At 41.1% G+C, this 22,729-nt stretch overlaps 2 long non-coding RNA genes across 2 annotated transcripts in view; one reads left to right on the top strand and one right to left on the bottom strand.

Annotated features, from left to right (window-relative positions):
• LOC121110572 overlaps positions 1-22,729 on the top strand; it is a 57,504-nt gene that overhangs the window by 166 nt on the left and 34,609 nt on the right. Inside the window, exon 2 of the long non-coding RNA XR_005859408.2 lies at positions 3,343-3,413. This is a non-coding gene — a long non-coding RNA (uncharacterized LOC121110572). The remainder of the gene's footprint in view (positions 1-3,342; positions 3,414-22,729) is intronic.
• Positions 6,881-9,750, bottom strand: LOC107051763. Its single transcript, XR_001463630.4, has 2 exons — positions 9,335-9,750; positions 6,881-8,036 (listed from the first exon to the last, which is right to left on the bottom strand). It is a non-coding gene; the product is annotated as an uncharacterized LOC107051763 (long non-coding RNA).

The following is a 22,729-nucleotide window of genomic DNA, read 5'->3' as shown; positions in this document are numbered from 1 at the left end:
ACAGCTCCAATGCATTATTGTTACTTTCAAGGTCACCTGGTAGAAACCAGATCTTGTAGCTTTGAGGGTGAAGAATCTGGGCCATGCTTTTTTCACTGCAAGCATTTCTGCTGTTACTTAAGGAAATTATAGTGAAGACCATTAAAGTTGCCATACCTTTCTCTGTGGTTCCCTGAGTAACAGCACTGTATTTGCTTGTACTTTTACACAGTCTGTACCATAGTCTCCCCCTTCTGAGGGATACCAGGCTGATGACAGTGACATTGCTGTGTATTAATTTCCAATCACTGTATGTTTTGGTGCACAGTACTCTTCCAGGTTGATACAAACCCCCTTGACTACTCTGCATTATGCCTCCTGGGAGCTCAGGGATTTATGTGGAACTTCTAACAGTCCTGCAAGGTACTATACCTACTGGGCTTAGATGGTACATCTAGATGTGAAGTAGCGCTGTTGAGGTGATGTATGGGACATCCACCTGTGCTTGCTACCTACAGAAGTCACAAGCAAACACAAAACCCTTCAAACTTCATACAGATGTGTTCTGGGAAGTTGTGGTTGCTATTCTTGCTCTGAGCTCTGCCAGATCTGTGGGACAGAGTGACTGAAATCAAGGGAAATGTATTTCATCACTAGCATCAGTAAATTATAATAGAATACACACAGGGCACAGATCTGCCAAGTAAGAGAAGTCACATTTTTTCTTGTCACTTTTCAAATAAAATTGCCATCTAATCTGAAATACAGCAGCCTTGCTGAAAGTCTATGAATTCTCTTTGTATGAGGAAGTGCAGCAAAGTTCGTAGCCAGACTTGTTATAGAAACACAGAAGTTAAAAATAGCTGTGCAGTCAAGGAGCAGAATCTAGCCCTAAATGGGTGGCCCAGTTTGCTCTCACATTTGAACATTGTAAACATAAACCAACCCTTGTCTTTTTAGGCTGCTGCTGCTAGCTTTTTCTTTTGCCATGGAGAAATGTTCATGCTTCCCTATCAATTGACAACTCCTGACTGCTTTCACAGTCTTTGTGCATGAAAGATCTGTGTCAAAAAAGTACCAGCATCCCTTTGACTGTAAGCAGCCCATAATTGGAAAGGTACTTCCAATGGAGTAGCTTTTCTGCAGACACCTTGCAAGGAGCTTGCTGTGCTTTTCTACTGGGCCTTCTACAGGACTGTGCTGCTTTGTTTAGTAAGGAAAATTGATGCTACACTGGAAGATTGATTGACTCTTGGTCCCACTCTGATGGCCACTGAGCCTGCATGAGTTATCCAGCCTCAATTTTTTTTTTAGTGGAGTAATTCTGGAAGATTCATCTTAACTGTGTTTCACATTGGGTGGCAAAAGTGATTAAAAGAGGGGGCTGGAAAGCTGGGCATGTGACCTCCCACCTTCCCTGTTGTGCTGTGTGTGGATCACAGCCTCTTTGTTGAAGGGGAGGATATTGCGCCATGAAGGAAAATTGAGATTGTGATAAAAGAGGGGGAGTTAGAGATATCTAAACCATCTTAAATCTGTTTTGAATAGGAACACTTTTGTTTTTTTCTTGAAATGTTTAGTTGAAAAACTGAGGTGAACTCTTCATGCTTTCTGAGGTATTCTAATTCCTAGCCTTGCTGGAGTTTGTACTCTCACTTTGCAGACCTTGTCAATGCCTGTTCAAAACAGCACTCCAGCTGTCTATGAAGTGCAAACTTATTTACCAATTGTGCAAGACTTCTTTGAGATAAATTTATTCGTAGTAGTTTTTTTTAACTGTGAGCCTTTTGATAAAGGCCTCTTGGTACAAAAGCAGAGATGCTGTTGGAGGCAGACTGTCATGAAAACACTAGGGTTGTGGAAGAGTAGGAGCAAGAAATGTCTTCTAACCTATGGCTGCTTATTATTTATTTTTCTGATTAAAAGGTCCAGGAAGAGATGCAGTGTGTGTTTTGGGGCTCAAGTGTTGCTGTGTAGCACGGCTGGCCTGCTGGCAGGAAGCTCGTTGTGCTGGGTCCAGGCTGGATCGTGGCAGCCTGGTGTTGGGCCACAACACCCCATTGAGGGGGCTGCTTGGGCATGGCAGGGAGTGACTGAAAATGCCAGAGATCCTCCTTGCTCTTCAGCTTTGCTGTCTTGAGGTGGGAGGAGGCCTGTGTGGAGGCCTACCCTTGAGGAGGCCTGTGTGGGCAAGCGAGACGTGGCCTCATCACAAGAGGCAGGGGCTGAACTGAGGTCTTTCGAGGAAACCATCCAACACAGATAGCAAACAAAAATACTCTTTGGGCTTTCAGATGTCTTAGAGATAAATTTCTCAAGGTTCTCAGACTGCTTTTTTGCTCCTGCAGGCCCTTTTATTTTCTTGGGCTGCTGCTAATCAGTAACTACCTTTTCCTGACTTCAGGGTCATTACTGTGTTTCCTTTGCTGTGAGGATTTTAAAGGGCTTTCCTATCACTGACAAATATCAAAGCAGGTGAGACTGCTTGTGGTGAGTGTTTGCAACTGGAGAGCCTTAAATACTCATACCATGCCTGACACTGTAACAAGTTCAGCTGTTTTTAGCAAAAATGACCAGGAAAGATCTCTAGTACTTTCCCAGAGGGGAGTGGGCCTGTTAAAAGCAATGACTAAGATACTACCTTGTTGCAGTAGCATGTAATCCACTTCGTTTAACAATGAAAATCTGCTTGTTTTAATTACAGTGAAGCAGTTTCTGATGCTCTGTTGCCTCTGCAAGCTGCAGTCCTTGCAGTTTAGGGACTGCTGGCACCAAAATACAGGGGAGTTCCTTCCTTGTGTCTGAGGAAAATGGTCACTCTGGAAGTCAGGGTGATGACCTGGGATGGAGCAGGTCTAAGTTCACCTCTTTGCTCCTTTGCTGGCAGCTATGTGATAGAAGGCTTCATCTCCATGGGCCTCTGTTGAAAATAGGCATATAGTGAGGACACATTGTTGCAAGACTGCAAAAAAAAAAAAAAAATTGCTGTTTGATAATATGCCATGGTATGTTCTAAGGAGTACAAACTGATGAGTATAGTAAAGCTGATCCTATCTTTTCTTGAAGGACTTCCAAACACTGCAATTGCAACAAAATTGACTAAAATCTGCTTATGGTGGGTCTCTTCCATCCTTTATTCAGAGTTCATCTGCTAAGTTTTATGCTGCCTAGTCTGTGCTGCTTCTGGTGTGTATGGGAGCTGGTTCTCTGGAAGCTTCACTTTTGAATGGTAAAGACATACTTTTAATATAAGATTTCTGAGGCACTGCTCCATTAAATACAGTAAATATTCCTTAGTGAGTACTATAGGTTCATGCTAGTTGCTTGCATCAAAAGTGATTTCTCATTTCCCTATTTTTTCAGCTGCTGAATGGATCAGTCTTTAAATGGGTTGCACTGTGTGAGCAGTGAATGCAAAGAATGCACAACTTTTGGTGAGTACACTGTTATTTATATCTGGTTGTCTGTTGTTTCAGATTACATGCAGGTGACTTCTCTGTGGTAAAGAGAACAAAACTCTTTACGCTGAGATTCCAGACTCAAGGTATTTAATTATGTACAAACTGTGGTTCAGGCTGCATGCATGTATTCTGTAGATCTCATGCTCTGTTCTAAGACTTATTTCATGCTTATAAACACTGTAAAAGAGTATGAGGGCTATACAGATTCAGAAGAAAATTGTTTATTCCTTTTATATTTGTTCCAGTAAGTGTAGTAAGTGTAGTGCTCTGAAACCTAGGCCTGTCTTGCTGAAATAATACCTAAGGTTTTAAAAAAGAAAAACCTCCTTATGCTGAAAAACTGATTAACTACTTCATTTGTTGAAGAAGACTGTCAAATCCAAAAAAGAAAATAACCCACATTGTACCTGTCACTAAGAGGAGAACTCCATGCTCTGTGTAACCTGGATGCTGAGCTATTGGATCAGTGTCTCTCAAGGAGAGTTCTGAAGCCACACGGTGTCTCCGGGTGCTGGATTTTGTACTTGGACCTCTGTATTAAAACTCACGCAGAGTGATAGCTCCCTACTGGATATACATCTGAAGAGCTGCAAGAGTGCAAGTCATTCCAGCAAGGATCTGGTATAAATTACACTCTTAATTGGCTCCAGATAAGTCTATTTTGGACTATGGAACATGAAGAACTTGTGTGGCGTACTAAATCTTCCTACTTCTTGCAAAAACCCTGTCTCTGTACAGGGAACTGCCTGTAAAGAGGGAGTCATAGACATACAGATCTAGAAGCTGGCAGATTTCGCATGGCAAAATCCCATTAGATCAGATCTTGCACAGACTGCTATTATTCTACGGGGCATATAATTTCTCAACTATGAGACATGCAGTGAGACCTATGAACTGTATCAGATGATTTGTTTAGACAGCAAGATGTTTTTAAGTGGCAGTGCTTATCTTCATTTTGATATGTGCAGATTAGGGAAGAGGTAATCATGGTATAGCTGTTTAGAACTCCAAGTATGTTTTAAATAATTGATTTCAATACATCTAAAGTAACGATCAGTTATCTAAAACATATATTTGCAAAAAATTCAGTGTAACAAAATAAATACCAATAATTTAAAACATTTTTTTGGCTTTTAATGTTGCAGAATGTGTATCTGTAACAGTAATAAAACTTCAATAAACATGATTTAATAGTTTAGTGTGTATTTAACACATAAGCATGCTATTGAGCTGAAAAATCAGATTTCAGTTTGGCAGTGGAGGAATGAGTTCACAAAGCCAGCTTCTAAGTTTATACCTGGTTTGCAAGAGGCATCCACAATCATGTATCTATGAGAAGAAACTGGTGTTTGTTCAGAATCCTTAATTATTCATTGCATTTACAAGTCAGTGCTTCATAATATGGTTCTCTTTCATTATATCAAGTGAAGAAATTTTGAGGGAGGCTAAGAGCCAGAATGTGCAAAGCAAATTTTAAAATGGATGGAGGTAGCTGAAGGAGAACTTCTCTGAACTGGTAGGATTTCATTTGGTAATGCAGTGTGCCAAGAACGTTCTACATGTTTTCTGAAAGTTAAGGAAAATGCTTCTGGGGACGTGTCAGGGTGTTAGAGATAGAAATATTGCTAAGCTCAATTGTCCATTGGAGTAAGGAATAGACCACCTCCTTGGAGCAGAAATAAGGGCAGGATTTCTCTAGCTCTACTTTCAGAAGCTCAGCAGCTGGGCCCAGTGCCTGTGGCCACTGTTGCTCTCTGCCTCTGACAGCCGCACACGCTATGAGCTCACTGCTGGGGAGTTTTAATTCCATGCCTGCATCCTAGCTACTGATGCATAAAAAAGGTGAGGTGTATAATTCTTCTTCCACTATGAAAGATGCAGGTGGCAGCCCTTCCTTGGGCAGAATTCCTGCTGACTTCACCGAATGTGTTTGGAATATGGACAACAGAACTCACACAGAAGAACATGTAGACTTGACACATTCATAATGTAGTGAAGTCGCCTGCATGTATAATGTCTCCTTCCTGCAGTAAAATGACTGTCTTTCAAAATCCACTTCATATATTGGAAGTTCCTGCCCCACAGTGAGACTGATTCTAGCAGAAGTAAATACAAATGGATGTAGTGTTTTGTAGTTTGTAGTCCATAGCGAGGATTTTGTCTATGTGCCTATTATATACCATCAGAATACAGTTGGCTTCCTTGGAAATAATTTTTGATTACTTTAACTTGAAGACTTTCCTACATGAAGTACATTTAAGAACTGAATTGAGGTGTGAACATGAACCACATTAGCTCTTCAAGCCCCCGTGGATCCTCTTGCCCTGACTGTATTCATGGGGTTTGGGCTAATCCACTTCCAAAGTTAATTAGCGTCCTAATTTGTACTGTGCTAATTTTCTCATGGTCAACAGACTAAATTGATATTACTTTCAAATCGCCTACCACCTCTCTCCGTTTCATTTGTTACTATTATATAGTAGTGAGAATATAAGCTCGCTGTTCCTGAAATATTTGCAGTCCCAGAGTTCGGCAGCTAGAAGTTAAATGTTTCGTGTTATGCTTTTTCTGTTTCTGTGATGATGGGGGAACTTATATACGTGTGGAACTCCTAGGACCCTACAGTGAAGAAGTTTAGGTGAGCCTCAATCTTCCGTACTATCGAATGCTATTTTGCGTGCTTTTATGAAGAGGGTAATGCAACACAGAATGCTGTACATGGGTTCTTCCAGCTCTGAATTAGTCTCTTTTATCTGTCTCTGACCACAACAGATGTTGGCAGCCTTTCTATTCCATATCCTTAAGTCAGACTAAGAATATCAGTTCCGCTTAGGGAAGCTCTAGGGGAAAAGTTTAACCCTTTCAGGAGGCTTTTCCTTGTTTTCTTTTTTCTTTTCTTTAAAACTCTTGACTTAAATTTAAAATAAGAGTCAGTAAATGTCTAAAGTGGCAACTACATCGTTGAGGGGGTCCTCAGTTTTAATTTCATAGTTGTGTTCATTGGTTTCTTTAAATTTTCAGTCAGCTTCCCTCTCATCAAGGGCACACAGATGGAGGTTAAAAAGATCACTGCAAATGTTTCTAATATAAATTTAGCAAAGGAATTTGCATGGAATGGCAGTAGCATTGTAGAAGACTTGAGTGTAATCTTCAACATGTAGGAGGTACTGTTTTGCTCTATAGATGGTACTAGCCATCTCTGGAAAACTGCCTCTTGGACTTTCCAAATAATCAGTTTCTTATAGTGCATTGATAATGGTATGAAACCTTATTATAAAGGCTTACAGGGAAGTAACAGAACTTTCCTCATAGGTAGAGTTAAGAAAAAGTTTCATTTACCCAAATTCTTTTCAGGATAACCTTGAACTATTTGTTTTCATCTTAAAACTCAAATAAATGCAAGCAAGAAATGCAAGCCATGGTTATATCCCTTAAAATAATTACGAATGCAGATATTTTATTCCTGTGTTTCATTTAGAGTTCATACAAAAGTCATAATAGAAAGGAAAAATATAGTTATATATTAGGACAAGCTCTTCTGAAATTATTAGTTATGTGTCCACACAGTCTGTTAATTGCCCTTTGAGATTACAGACCACGAGAAAGGTTCTGGCAATGCCAAAACCAATCCAGCATTCCTACCATTCAGCTGCTGCATTCATGCCTCAAATGCAGACCTGTACTGCCTGATGTCTAGCTAGTTACATGTCTTCAAGTGAGAGGGCTGTAAGGATCTAATTTTACTGACTGACAAGGATTGCAGAAGCATACACAGCCTGCTCATATCCTTTGTGGAGTTGGAAGCAGAGCCACCTTTTCATTTCTTTTTTTTCCACTGCACAGAGACGCCATCACATATGTTCTGAGGCTGATGAACTGAAGAGATCTGGGAGCCACATGTGACCAGCAGAATGAGCACCAGCCTAGAGTACAGTTTCAGTGGGAGATGACTTTTGGGAAAGTTCCCACAGAAATCCCATTGTAGCATTTCTGTTCTTACTGGGTCTGATTTCATTTATTCTGAGGCTTCCTCACACATTTATGGCATTGCAGTGAGAACTTAACGTGGGCATAACGCACACTTGCAATCTCATTAATGCTCTTTGGCATTGTCAGAAGGGTGTGAAAGGGCTGCTTGTGTCAAGGAGAATCTGGCCCATCATGTTTATTCATGCAGTAGCTTCTGCTGAGTCACAGAGTCTGCCTCACAGCCAGGAAAAGGAAGGGCTTGTTTTCATTAGGGGACATCAATACTATCTGGTGGTTGCAGAGCACCGGAGCACAGAGTGTGCTGAGGGAGGATCACAGAGGGCTTTTTGGAACTCAAAGGAGCAGTACTTTACTGTGATGAGTGACACAGCTGGAAAGATGATATTTTCAATCATACAATACAGTGGTCTATCCTGAAGACTTAATCTCCCAAGTCTGGAGTGTGGGGATTGATTCCTCTTCTGCTGGAAGAACAGAAGCAGAAGACCTCGGGAGGCTGTGACAACCACACTGTGGGCAAGTCTTCATCCAGCTTGCTTATGAAATGTGGGCAGAGCCTTCTCAGAGGGCAGATGTGCAGTGCTGGTCCCTCTGCGCTGCTTGCCTCTTTGCAGAGGGGGAAGAAGAGTAGACTCAGAAAATGTAGATAAAAGCAAATTTCCCCTAAATTAGTTTTTTGATAGGTTAAGTCACATGGTTTATAAGAGATTTTTAGAGGAAGATGGTGTGGGGATGGAGTTAATGGGAAGTACTGAAAAGCAAAAGACTGTTCTGAAGGTAGTAGCAAGAGATCAGGCAGTAGATGTGGATGGGTTCCTCCTTGAGGAAATGAGAACCCAGAGTTGCTGCCTTCCAGCCCACCTGGGAGGAATAGGTACAAAGAATAAGCAAGGGTACCTTTCAGGCCTTCTGATGCTAAGCGGGCCTTAATGTTCAGGGGAGTGAGGGCTGGTGAAATCTAGAGTTGGAGGTCCTACCTCTGAGGGAACTGTCCTGACCCCTGATAGGGGAAAAAAATAGCTAATCTTACTGTTGCTTTCTTCATTGTTATCTAAGTGTTTTTATCCTTGAGATTTGTGATTTGGATAAAGTTGCAAGCGAAGTGTTTCAGTGGCAGTGGCCACCACTTGTTTGTAGGACACAGTGGAGTTATATTTGTCTCTATGAGCAGTTCCTTGCTTATGTCACGCTATGCAATGCCCACTAGCACCACGTTCTTGGGCACTGTCCTGTCTACTGCTAGGTACTGTAACAGGCTTCCCACTGGCATGTCTTGTGAAAGATACATGATGAGGGTTCATGACCCCTCTGACTGAAAAAGGCTTTGAGACCAATTGCAATAGTTCTCTGTCCACTTTCACTTATAAGCAGGATATAGCTGCAGCTGCTGCTTACCTTCTGCGGTTTTGTAGGTTTGTCCCTTTGCTTCATTCGCTTCTACTTTCAGCTCTCACAGATGAAGCATTTAATACTGGAAAAAAATGTTCTGTGCCCAGTGAAGTGGCTTTCTTTTCACTCTGACAGAAGGAATGAACACTCAAGTATGGATGCAGGCTGATTTCTACCCTACCTTTCCCTCTTTGTTGTCAACCTGAACAAATCCTTCTTTGCCACAGTCTAACTCCAGGCACAATGTCAACATGTAAGGGACAGATCATGAGACCTGTGGTGAGTGAGGCTGTCTTGCTCCAATTTATAGGAGGGAGAGGAGGTTCTTTGAAATATGTATACCCGACGTGAGATTAAGAAACATCAGTCCAGATGTTGGTCTGACCAGTTTGTTACAAATCTTAATAAGGGAGATGGGGAAGGGGAGGATGGATGATTTAGGGTGATTGGGTAGTGAAGGCGGGCAATAGAAAAGATAGAAGGAAGCAAGAATTGCGTAAAGCGGGGATAGTCACCACCAGGATCCAGCAGCAGTCCCGTTGCACAATGTTCTGATGGTCTGGGGCAAATGCGCAGGGGGAGAGCAGCAGCAGCATGGCTGGTCTTGAGCAGCAGGAAGGTGCAGGTACCAAGTAGATCCGGGAGGATGCAGCAGGTCTCCAGTAGCAGGCCCTGGAGAGTCCATCAGCATGCAGGCCCCTTTCGTGGTGAGGAATCTGATTGCAGACACCTTCTTGGGGAGAGAGCAGCAGCAGAGTGGCCAGCCTTAGGCAGCAAGCAGGTAGAGTGCAGAGCAAGTCCAGGAGGGAGAGGCAGGTCTTGAGGCTTCTCATGTCAGAAACCTTCTTGCTCGTCAGCATGCAGGTCTCAGATCATGAGGGATCTGTAGTCAGAAACCTTTCTTCATGAGGGATCTGTAGTCAGAAACCCTAACCTTATGGTTGTTCATCCCTCTTTTATCCTCCTTCTTCCCTGCCTACGTGACATCCCTGGGTGCTTGGGTAAGAGTCACGTGAGCACCCCCTGAGATGGCTGTCTCCCTCGAGATAAGTCCACACAAGACAGTTTCCTGGCCACTGAGCTGCAGCTTATCTCTCTCTCATTGCCTCTGGCCTTGTTCATCTGTTGTCCCTCCAGACAAAGGATTTCTCAATCCTTGGTCAGGACTTGCTTGGACTTGTTCATCTGTGTCCCTCAGAAAGCTTTGAGACAATGATGCAAAATAATAATCTCTTACAGAGGCTTTTAGAGTACATACACAAGTTATTTTTCTTACTGGGAACAGATCTCTCATGTTTAGTGTGTGATTTAAACAGTAACATGTCCTGTGATTACCATAAGATAATGTTATCTTATTTTAGAGCATGCTAGGCCTGTTGGTGAGTGTTGTCTAATCAGTGATAGTCAGAGGGTTTCTTAGTCACTTGTGGTAATGTGGTCTTCCTCTTTGCAGGATTATCAGTCTTTTAAGTGGGATCCAACAACTTTCCTCAGAAGAGTGGAATACTAGATTCAGCCAAGAAATACTTTGAAATGATATTTAACCTAAGGCTTCTAGTGAACAGAACATGAAGGGATAATATTCTCTTTCTCTCTTCTTCAAACTCATATGCACATGATTATTGCATTATTTATCCACAGCTAAATACTGTCTACAGCTTTATCTTTATTCATCCCTATTGCAGTTCAGCAGTGGAATATTTTTAGATCTATGTACTGTATCTGCTTAGTGTTAACTTCTCTATTTCATTCATCTGTATTTTTGCATACATACAATTCTAATGATTCTTCCTCTTGTGCTTGATAAACATCTAGAGGTTCATTGAAGAGTATGGAAGAAAAGGTGAAGATAAACAAAATGCAATACTTGTGAGCAATGCTCGTGATTTCACATGAATATTTGAGGATGGTTTTCCTAAAAGGATTCCTAGGAGCATCCTAAGTTTTTCTTTCTATGCTGCTGGGAATGTGAAAAAGCCCTATTGTCACCAGTTCTTTTCATACTGAAACATGGTACAGACACAATAGAGATATCTCTAAGCTGGATTAAGCTCCAGAAGCATTGGAGAAATAGCTTGGGATATCTAAAACTGGAATAAACATTCAAAGATGTAAATGTGGGAAGGAATGAATTAGAGACAAAAGAAAACCTTCTGAATACCTATGTTTCATGGGCAATGCACTCCTCCCAGCTGACCAGCTCAGTATAAGCTTACAGTTGACCTAACTCTTCAAGTTTACTTTCATTATTTTTCTAATAACTTGGAGGCATTCCATTTTGTGAAATAGGCCAATGTGTCAGGTGAACTGGCCACCATGAATGTGGGGCTCTGTCCCATCAGCTGAGAATGAATGTGCATGTGAATATTCAGAGGCCTGTGAATCTGATGAAAGAGACTGAGCTGCTACCCAACATGTAGAGATTACAAGACTTGGCAAATGCCCATCCAAATCACGTTAACTTTCTTGAGTACTGGCAATGTGTTTGAAGAATACAAGGCTCGAACTACTGGATAGTTGGTTATCTTCCTATTGGTTCATTTTGGGGCTGAAGAGTTTCTGTTAACATTCCAGCATTCATCAAGCAACACTGCAGTCACAAATCATACTGCTTCCACTCAAAAAGATGATTGGTAAAATATACAATCTCAAATTTTCTTTTCTCTAGGTTTGTTCTGCTTTCTGGTCTTTGGAAAAAAGCTTCTATTTGAAATAGTCCCAAGGTTAAACTCTGTTATTAGCCCTCAATTCTGCAGTTTCATGACTGGGCTACTGAGATTCTTAAAAACATATGTATCTGTTGGTTCATAGAAGATTTGTTTTTAATGTTTGTTCATCATGATCCTCAGCAGTATAGAACATGGAAATGTTGTTTCAATTTGATGAGCTATTAGTTTCATTCTCTTCTTCATAATGTTCCTTTCTTGCCTGCAGATTTTTGTTCTTGGATTTGACTAGTATAAAAATATTTTTCATCTACCAGTGATCTCTGTTATAGACACGCCTACCTTGAGAACCAAGCATTAGATAATGCTGTGGTTAAGAGGGGCTCTAGCAGCTCCCCTGAGACTGACCACTTATGAGTTATTAAACAAATCTGACTATGTGACTATAGGTTGGATTCCAACTCTACCACAGACACTTTGCATTTCACTCCACACCTCAAACATCACCTCAGTCTTGTTGAAAAAATAGAGTTGGAAGAGACTAGCAACTCTTCTCTTCCGTCTCTGTTGCCATCTGATGGTTTAGCTACAGATGGTGGTTGACTGTAACTATGAACAGCCTGTTCCCCTGTGCTGCAGAAAGTCCATGTAAGAGAATTTAGAGAACGGATGCATCAGAATCCTGCTGGCTCCTCACTGATATAGTGTAGGGCCCAGGAGCTGCCTGCCTCCCTACCTCTGAGAAGTTTCAAGGAGCTCCCAGAAATCAGGAATGACACAGGAGGCTGCTAGGCAATTCCTCATCCTCTTGGTACTTGCTATGGTGATACACCTGACTGTCCTTAACAAACTACTGCCAATTCTCTGTGGCTGGCCACCTTAGTTCATAGTTAGAAATGCTTCTAGCTTTTATTTGGGGAAATGTTCCCCTTGTGATCGTACCTCTGATCAAATGTGTATCTTCTACTGAGCAAGTACTAGTAAAAATGGAATAGGTCTTCAGAGCAATGTAGTTCTGCTCTCAGAAGCAATCCTTGCAGTACTCCCAGTATTCCTGTGTCCTGACTGGGGAGAGAATGGAGAAATAAGGAAAGTGTACTTTTAAGCTCAGCTGCAGCAAATTCGCCAGCTTCTGCCTGGCAAGATGTTACTTCTTGAGCCATTCAGTCCCCTTTGAGACAAATAAAACTCTAAATTAAGTAGATGCAGAATTTAATCTAGACATATATTCTTTGAAGGGACTCCAAGGAGAGTTTGAAGTTGCTTTGACCAGATGCACTGAATTATTCTTCTCTATTTCTGGCAACATGGGTACTTGTGTATCCATTTCTAAGAATACTGATCCTTGGAAGTGGTGGTACATCATTTAAGTATACCTCTTATGAAATGATCTATGTTCAACTATGTATGAGGGAGTTGTTGCTAGCTAATAGTATTTAGTAATAATAGTACATTTGTAGTCTAAGGATTTTTGTTTTAATGCTCCATTCAAGTGTTCGGCATGCGAAGTTTAAGGTAATAGATTACAATTATAGTGCTTCTTCTTTTACTTGCTTTGTTCCCCTCCTCTAAATAACGTCCCCCAGAACCTGCTTGAAAATCTTCAGGACAGAACCTAGATGGATAATTAAAACTGTAGCCTCAGTATTTCCTTCCTTCTTCCCTACAAACCTCTAAATATCATAAATGCCCGATGTACAGAAAAGAAAATGTATAGGGATAAACCAGATCTAAGAAGTTACATATCATAAGCATGTAAATCTAAAATAGGATATTTCTACCATTAGTGATAGATATTCCAAGTTCCTCAAAGGACTACCCAAGAACTCCTTAGGGCTAGGAAGGAATAAGATGATGGATGTTAAAGTAGTGTCATTTGTAGGCATTTTTCAAAATAAGTGGCTATTTTTCTTGCCATTTGGGAGCTATGCAGCAGGATTAATGGTAACTAATGCGTTGTAGGTTTAGACAAAGTAATTCCAACATGCAATTTTAAGTCTTTCAAACATTATCTGATATTGTAAATAAATAGGAATACATGATCACATGACCTGATTTGTTGGCGTGAGGATGGGATACTATCTTTAGTAGCTTATCTTTCAAAATAATGTCAGGAAAGAAAAGTTTTCTGCATGCACACTCTCAAGCACTCCATATATACTGCATTTCACAGTATGTTGCTATGTTTTGTGCTTTCTACATGTGCTGTTACTGGCAAAGTTTACCGATGTCGAGACACTTTACAGGTGATTGGCTGCATACGAATCACTGTTGGCGATCCATGCGTTATTTTAGTCATGGGGAAAACACTGTTTCTATGTCTTGGGGGAAAAACTTGTAAGCCTTGTAGTAGAGTTGCTTTATAAAACAGCTGCAAATTCTTTTTCCAGCTGCCTTTCTTCTGCTTTTTGAAAATGACTGCATTATAATATACTCAAGATCAGAAGTAAAATTTGGCAATTTTAACTTCAACTGATCCTCTGTCCTTACCCCCCCCCCTCAGAAAAGTGAAAATAGAAGAAAACTGATTAAAATAAGTGTCCCAGGCAGGCAAAAACACAAATAATCAAGATAGTTGAGAAAAGAATACTACTTTCAGTTTAGAAAATACAGCTATTAAAACAAGCAAGGAATTGACTAATTATAGTTGTAGGGCACCTCTTCTATATGAGTTGCAAAAATGAGGATAATGGTTCACACTCAGGGGAGAGAAGGGGAGTGGAGGCTGAGGATGCTCAGCTGGTGAATCAGGCGAATAATGACACTTCAGCATGTCTAATTGTCTAATGCTGTAGAGTGTATAAACTAGGGCAAGCTGTATATTACACAAATTAAAAGGAACCCAAGGCTGTCTTGTATGAGCTCTGCTCTACTGCAAAACAGTTGCTACAATTTTGACTTTAAATGATCTCCAGCAGTCCTCTCTGCCTTGCCTTCAGAGATTCAGGCTGGCAAGTGCTCAGCATTCCCTTAAATTGCATCCCTGGATGTAAACTGAAGGTCTTCCTTGGGACCCTCCCAAGTCAGTGTTCAGGGTGCTCCACATAGGATGCACTAAGGGAACAGGAATGGTACTGGGATGAGGACATTGTGTAACATCTGGCTTCGGGCACTGCAAGTGCTCTGATTCATTTCCTCACAGTGAATGCAGAGATGGGCTACTCACTGAAAGGTTTCAGATTAACTAGGCTGGATTTTTTCTTTCAAAAAAAAAACGCTTTGACTATGGGCATTGCAGCATCTGTAACATGTGTTCTAAACACACTAAGACATGTATAAACCCACACCCTCTTGTTTGAGGAATTGCTGAAAGAGAGAAAGCCTTGTTCTTTGAGAAAAGAAAAATAATGGAACTACTAAAGTGTAACAAGTTGTGAATAGCAAAGAAAAGGTTTAGGAACGTCTATCCTCCCTAAGCCATTATGTGCTACCTCCCAGGTTGCATGACAAACATGGGAGATGGCCAGCTCTGCCACTACGTTGCCTCTACGGATATTTACCTCTGCTAAGCGTAATAGTCTATCGCTTCCTCCCTGTGTACTTTGCATCTATTTTTTAATCTTAATCCAGTTCCAGGGCTTTGGTAAAGTTTAGCTATCTTGCTAAAGATCTTAGTTTAGTCCATATATTGCTTCTGAGCGGCAGCAATAGCTGCCTTATAGAGAAGTTAAACTGTGAAGTAATTTTTCTACACTGGAAAGGGTTTGGGACTGGTGCTCATCACTGGTTTTCCTGCGCTGGTCACTATGTGTCCACCTCTTGTCCTGGTGATGATCTGCTTCAAGTTTTCTATTCAGCTGCTCAGGTGAGATGCAAACAAGCCTTCTGTGTCTCAGGGGCTAAAAGTAAGGCTTTAGCCTTTTCTTTTATCCCATATTAACAAACCAGTGCAAAAATTAATGCAAGTTAATTAAGTAATTATTTAATGTGAGAAGAAATGGCAATCAGTGCAGGATCTGCCTATGGCATACAGGTAGGAGGCAAGCAGGTACTTCTTTTCAGTAGCAGCATCTTAGTGCTGAAGCATGGGAGCAGCAGTGCTTTCACACAGACAGCATGTGAAATGAAAGGTATGCATAGAGATGCTCACAAGGGTCGAGACAATCCTGGAAGAAATGTTACCTCTCAATACCCATTGATCTGGCTTACCTGGCTCTCTAGAGAGACTTGCAAAATCCTTGTGCTTGGGCAAGGTTAAAGTCTTGCCTCTGCTCCTCATGAAAATGAGTTGGGTTGATCCATAATTTTGATATTTAGAGTATCAGGCTCTTCTTGGTACTCTTCAGTACCAGGTGCGTAAATGGGAGAAGGCTGAAACCTGTGAGAGGGCCTGGATCCAAGGGATTTCCTGGTTCATGCTGAATGCTTACTAGGCAGAAGTCATGAAGCAATAAGATTGGAGGATGTTCAGCAGAAGTGACCAAACGCCTGGACTGCTTGATGTTATCCTGTTGTGAACTGAAGCTCACAGTCAGATGCTCTGTGCAGTTTCCTTACAATGAGGTTTAAAGGCAAGAGCCAGTGCTCTGTAAACATCCAGTGAAAACATCTCCTTCTATTCCATGCAGGCAAATGTCTGCATATGCAGATATTTGCATATGTATCTAATTATCAAAACTCCTTCTGGGGTCAGAGTAAAAAGAAAGCCACAAAACCAAATCTTTAAACAGCCTGACATGAAACCATAAATCTCAGCACACCCAAACTTTGGGGGGAGTTTAAAAACCTTATCCCTATTTGAATTTTGTCTGTAATGCACATCTCTTCTATAGCCACAAGTTCAGTACACTTGTGCCTTTTAGTAGTTATGCTAGAAAAATACCTAGAGACAGATTTGTGTAATTAAAATCCTGATTACTGAGGGGATCAGCAAGTGATGAGGCAAGAAATGGTGGCTAATATCTGATGTTATCTTGCAAAAGAAGAGCCCTAGAGCTTGCATTGGTTTAATGCTCATTTGGCTTCTCATACATGAATGATACTGATCATCTTTTTGACAAGCACCGCTGATGATAAAGGGTGCAAGTAGGAGCATTATGTGTTTTGGTTTGCGTTGCTGAGTGTGGCATTTTAAAAAAGAGAAAGATGTTTGTGTCCGACCTTTCTTTCAAGGAGTGTTTCCAGAGTCAAGCTTTGGCTGCTTGCTTCTGAGGGACTACGTGTTACAAAAGCTGGCCCTGTGACCCAGCATCACCACTCACCAGCATGCATCTCCAGGGTAGCTGAAGGACACTGCTGTAGCCAGCACAGGCTTGGATATGTGTTTAAAAAAAATAATAAAAAGAAAGTTATATGATACATTTCCTTTCTGGAAAAAGGGACTGGATTTGATGACCTGAAAATCCCTCTGAGAACTAGATATGCTTGTATATTATCAGCCTTTCTCATGAATTGGTAACTTAACAAAGAAAAAGACCAAAATTACTTTATTCCCTCTGGAAGTACAGTGCTTCTGAAAATCACATCCATTGAGAGCTCTAGTTAGACACTGACAAAGAATCCTTGCCTTTAATTAAATTGTAAGTATTTCTTGGTAGTGATTACAGTTATCATTTTAATTATTTTCCTTCAGTACAATACCATTGGCTTGCACTGGAGCTTTTAAAAATGCATCTCCTTACCTAGAAGGACAAATGGCACGCTCTGATCAGTGAACTCATGATTTGCAGATACTGTAGTTATCATAGATGAGTGTTTCTATGATTTCAAGATTTAGCTGTCATCCTTCATCTACATTTAAACTTCACTTTTCTTACTTTTCTCCCGAGGGCATTATGGAAGTAGTATTTTGTTAACTTTATCTTGGAGTTATCCAAATGGAGAAGAGAGAGAGAGCCTGCTCTGTAAAAAAGCGAATTAAAGAATATTCACAGTTTCCATGAGAGGTGTGGAAAATGTGGATATTTTTCAAGCTTTACTAAAGGGGGGGAAAGGGCAAAGAAGGTAAGGATTCTGCTATGTAGGTCAAGAGTGCACCTCACCTTGCAAAGATATTGTGCAGACTGGAGATAGCGTTGCAGTTGTTTTGAGCTGGCTATGACTTGCTGGAGTTCCCTGGCCAGCAGTGCCCTGGTCCTGTTTATTTACACCCTGTTGTCACAACCTTGAAAAAAATATGCAAATCCTTTCCCATCCAAGCACGTAACCAAGGGAGTCCAGTCCTGCTCTGTAACCAAAATGGTAGCATGCTTATGTGAGGAGCACGTGTGGTGCCATATGATGGAGCATCTGCATCTGTTTAGGTTACCTGAGTTGCAGGACATTCCTTCCTCTCTCTGGCTAAAGAATGATATGGGTGGTACCCATTGAATATCTTAACTTGAGAGCAGTACATATTTGGCCACGTGGTGAGGAGGGTGTACTAAGTAAAGCCTCACGAAGAGTTATTTCAGCCAGAAACTAGAGGCTGCTTGTATTGTCTGGGGCTCACTGGATTAGGTGCAGTAATCAGGCAGCTTCTGCTCAAAACCACTACCAAACTAAAAGGAAAACAATATCTTAACATCCGTTTAGTAATTCTAATGATATGAGGAACATAAGTTCTCTGGAACTGATTGCAGGTAATGCAAATGCTTTAAGATGCCACGAAACAAAGTAGACGGAACAAAATTTCCTGGATAGGGAAGGAGTTTCTTCAGCTAAAAGAGATATAGCTCTTGTGCAAGTATCCTATTTCAGTTTGTTAGCTCCTGCAGTGTCCTCCTCTGAAGTGTGGCTGCAGTGCATATGATGCAGTCTCTAACAGCTGGTCCCAGACTGTACCCTGCAAGGATTCTTTCAAATAACAGATTTTACCTTTAACATCAGTGACTTGGTATTAATTCCTCTGATTTTCTTGGTGGCTGAAATTACCAAGAAATGTGTAAGTGATCCAGTGGCTGACAATTGCTGCAATCATTCATTCTTCTTTGCTTGAAACTGAGCATATCTGTTTCTTTTCTCCTGTCATTTTCCCCCTTCCCAAGTGCTTTTAAAGTATTTCTCAGATGTCTGTATGTCAGAGTTCCCCTTATGCATTAAAATAAACGTCATCCCAGCCTGCAGCCTTTCCATATATAACTTCACCTGTAAAAGAAATGAGCAGAAATGAACTACTTCCTGCTTATTCACAGTTGCTGCTGCTTGTTAAGCAATTTCAAAAGCTATTATATTAATTTTATTTATTCATATCGACTCCCCTTTCTCTCAAAACTTGTGCTTCACCTTTTTCAAAGACTTGTATAAACCTTTCATTCTTCTAACCCTCCTCCAGCTCAGATCAACTTATTTTTCCTTTTGATTTTTTTTACAGCCTTTTATTTTTTTTCCTTGCAAACCTTAACTAGCTCTGCCTTCTCATTTAGTTTCTTCCTCCTTCTCCATTTCCAATACAGATTATTCTTTGTCCTCAGAGCTTTGAGTGGTCCCGTGTGAACGCTCATCAGTTGCTGCTGCAGCTTTGCTGACAGAATTGTTGCAGTGTGCAGAATGGGAGAGTCAGCAATGCCTGGACCTTGATTATGAGAAGACCTCCCCCTGCTACTTAAAACCTCCCTTCCAAACACTGGAGGGGAGGGGAAACACATGGTGGAGCTGATATATTAATACTCATACAATAGCACCAATTGCCTGCAGGAATAAAAAAGACCAAAACCCCAAACCTGAACATCTAACTTGAGAACAAAATTAATTTTAAAATGTAGGTCATATGCTAATACAGCTCCCAACGTAACCTGTATAGCACCAGCAAGCACAACATAGGAGTGTGCTGTCTCTTTGTTTTCTTGCTTGCTGTTTTTTGCCACTTTCTGTGCAAATGCAATTAATTCAGCCATCAGACTCACTGGCCACATAAGTGATACGATTCATTCTCTCATCTAAAGTTTGCTGATGATTTGAGTGCTGTTGTGATTGGAGGACTGTTCTTCATTGCTGATGAATAAGGAGACAAAAGGAAGCTTTCCTCTTACGATCATGCTTCCCCGCGGGCAGGCTTTGTTACAGGGGACTTTTGCTGTTGTCACAGCAGTTAGATGGTCTGGGTGAACTGGTGAGCCCCATCAGCCAAAGGGTCTTTGAAGCCAACTGGAAAAAATGGTGCCAGTACCTTTGTCTGCGCTGGAAGAATTCTTCTGGTGGCCTGTGATGCCTTCCTGCTGGTCTGGAGAGAAGGATGTCCTAGGAGCAGGCTTTGGGCCGAGTGAATTGGCAGCATATGTGCTGCAGACTGTGTTCTGAGCAGTCCTGTTTGAATGCATCAGGACAGATCGCTGTGGAGGCCAAAAGAGTGGATTTGGACAATGATTCAGCTCTGATAGGATGGTTTTTCTACCGCTGTTGGAGCTGAATATTTGCACAGTTCAGACCTTTGCAAAGTTCAGGGTACTTAAATGCGGGCTGTGACAGATTCAGAGCTGCACAGTAACAACTTATGAATACCATATGCTGACTTGGATTATTGGACTGTTTACTGTATAATGATATTGTTTAATTTAATACAGAGGGATGGAAAGAAATAAGCGAGAAAGAAAGATGCAAGATAAGCTACTTCTCAAAGCATGAGAAATAAGGTGCATTGCTACAACAAGAAAGAGGCAGAGCTCATCAAGAGATAAGCAGTACCATTTTAAAAAAGCAAAATGTCTTTAAGACAGGGTGATGGTTGGCTGCATGAATCCCTAGAACACCTACCTGGCAAGAGGCTGAATGTGTCTGAAGAAAGCAAGCTTGACTATATTGTCATCTGCTGGAAGCAAGGATATAGGCATGTGGCACACATATAAGTTCTCACCTGCAGAGCTGGGTGAGGTGTATGTGTACATATTAAAATATCAGTGACACCAATTAGTATCCTAAGTGTTCCTCTTTTTTGTTTCAGTCGTTTTGAAACAAAACTTTTAAGGAGTTGTATTTTCTTCTAAGACCACTTTAAATATATTTAAATAAATTCTTGTATCAAAAAGCTTTAAAAATTTCAAGTCAAGAAAGGCATTGTTTCAGGCCTGTACATCTTGCTTTTTCTGCCTCAGCTTTTCACTTCAGTAAAGAAAATAAGGGGATTTATGAAGATAAAGGTCTTTTTTTTTTTCTTAGTTTTTGGAACTTCTAGTAAATGATAAGAAAATCAGTCCACACAGCTCTGTTTATAGCTGGCTCAGTAATTTAAAATCTCCCTCACCAGAAAGCTGCCTCCCCACTGCATGTATGCAAACACAATTTAAGAAGGCTCTCTGGTCATTAGAATGTTAGAGTCTGACTCTCTGATGGAAGAGCTGGACACTGGACCTGGTAAATGAGAGCAAGGGCTTCATTGAGTACTTCTATCCAGCACAGCAAGTGCATCAGAATAGCAAGTGTGTTGCTTGCAGGCAGCACTGGATTGCAAGCTGCATGGGTACTTCATGTCTTAGCAGCCCAGCAGCTCTACAGATGTAGCAGTTTGGTCCCTGCTGTGCACATGAAGTGCTGGATTTCTTGGCAGACCTGTACTGCAGCCCACATTGATCTCCATATCTTTGGATCTGGTGTTGTTTGCTATCACTACTGTTTTCTATCATGTATTAAAATCAGCAAAGGGGGGGCATCTGAGCTAGCATAGATGAAAATAGCAGAATCAAGAAATACTGCCTTGAGAAGGTCCCTTCAAGAAAGAGCAAAAAATAGGTGGAGGTTTGGTTTCCCACAGCCATACCAGAGATTACCTCTGGATGAAGAGCTCACTAAATGAAATTATTTGAGTGCCAAGGACAGCCATTTTGTTGGGCTGCTTCTGGTAATGATGAATGTATGACTCCTGGCATGAAGTAAGTGGGTAGAACGTGACAATTCCAGTATTTCCCTTTTGTTGCTGCAAAAAGCAATTGCTGTGTTCATTAATATTTGTTGGTGAAAGCTGGCTGGCTGAATAAGGTGGTTGCATGAGGTGTTGAGAAATGCCTTAGATGTTTTGTTCTCAAATGGTCATCCTACTGAACGAGCAACTGCCCATTTAAATGTCTGCTTAATTACAGTGGCGCCAGTTTGTCCCACGTTCATAATAGTTCTGCCAGCATTTTTACAATGAACCTTCATTATCTAAGTTTTATGTCTGTCCATAAAATGTTGCTCTAGGCAGGTATGTGTTATATAAGATAGAAGGAAAATGTACATATCCATTATAAGTTAAATTGTAAGTGGACACTGTGAATTAGAAGAAAATATTGTAGCATGACCCAATGTAGTAGACCTGTGCTAAAGGTATGCCCGCTCTTGGGGAAGAACCGGGGCCTTCATTCTCCTGACTCAGTGGAAAGCTGGCAGTCTCACACCTTGCCATCACTGCCTAGTGGGACTGTGCAATACTCATTAGCTGTTGGGCAGGATGGCCGCTGTCTGTTGTGCTCTATACTTTGTCTGACAGCCCTTGCTTGAACTGGTCGTTACCACATGTGCCGTGGTACAACCCTCTGACCAAGTCATCTTCTGTCTCTGCTAAGCTTCTATATCATCAACTCTTGCATGAAATAACATGACACGTTTTCCATCCTCATTAGCTCCTTTTGTCTTTCTTCTCTGCTTTTATATTTGGAGTTTTTCTTTCCAAAGTAGGAACAGTAATGACTTTTTATGGTATCTCCCAGCATCTCAGGAACCCACAAAGAAAAGAATTAGCAAATCAGTGATACTGATTTCCCCACAACTACAGATTTCTGTGGCTCTCTTCTCCTTTTTTTAGCAGTCTTGACTTCAGTGCTATCTTTCAGGATAGATAAGTTATGATAAACAAGACCTTTTCCTGGTTGGCTTTCTGAATCTGCTTGATCGTTCCTTCCAGCTGTCCATGCACTTCTGTAGTTAAATCATCACAGCTTTGCCTGTCCGCAACTATTAAAGGGTCTCCTGCTTTACAGCACTCTGATGACACAGGGAAGTGCTATTACCCCCATTTAGTTGAGAAAATATAGCCCAAATGAGATGTAATGACTTTTCCAAAGGAGAACAGCATGGACAGCAAACAACCAAATCTGATCTTCCATAAGTAAAAGGTGTTTTAAAAAGCTCTAAATAAGATGTCTAGTGAGACCATAACATGCCTTCGTTTATAATTCCACAAGTTGTACTTTCAGAGTTCTATTTGGAGTTTCAATGTGCAGTCCGGTTTGCTCATCCATTTTTTATATCTGCAGGTGTTCACTTCTGTCTTGTGTGCAAATTGGGTATTTAAATGCCAAGACCCCTGGTATGTTCATGTGTATGGTTCATCTTCCCTGTGTTGAGGTAACTGCA

This window comes from Gallus gallus, chromosome 4, assembly GCF_016699485.2.
Source record: "Gallus gallus isolate bGalGal1 chromosome 4, bGalGal1.mat.broiler.GRCg7b, whole genome shotgun sequence".
NCBI classification, from domain to species: Eukaryota; Metazoa; Chordata; class Aves; order Galliformes; family Phasianidae; genus Gallus; species Gallus gallus.
This window is presented reverse-complemented; position numbering and strand designations above follow the sequence as displayed.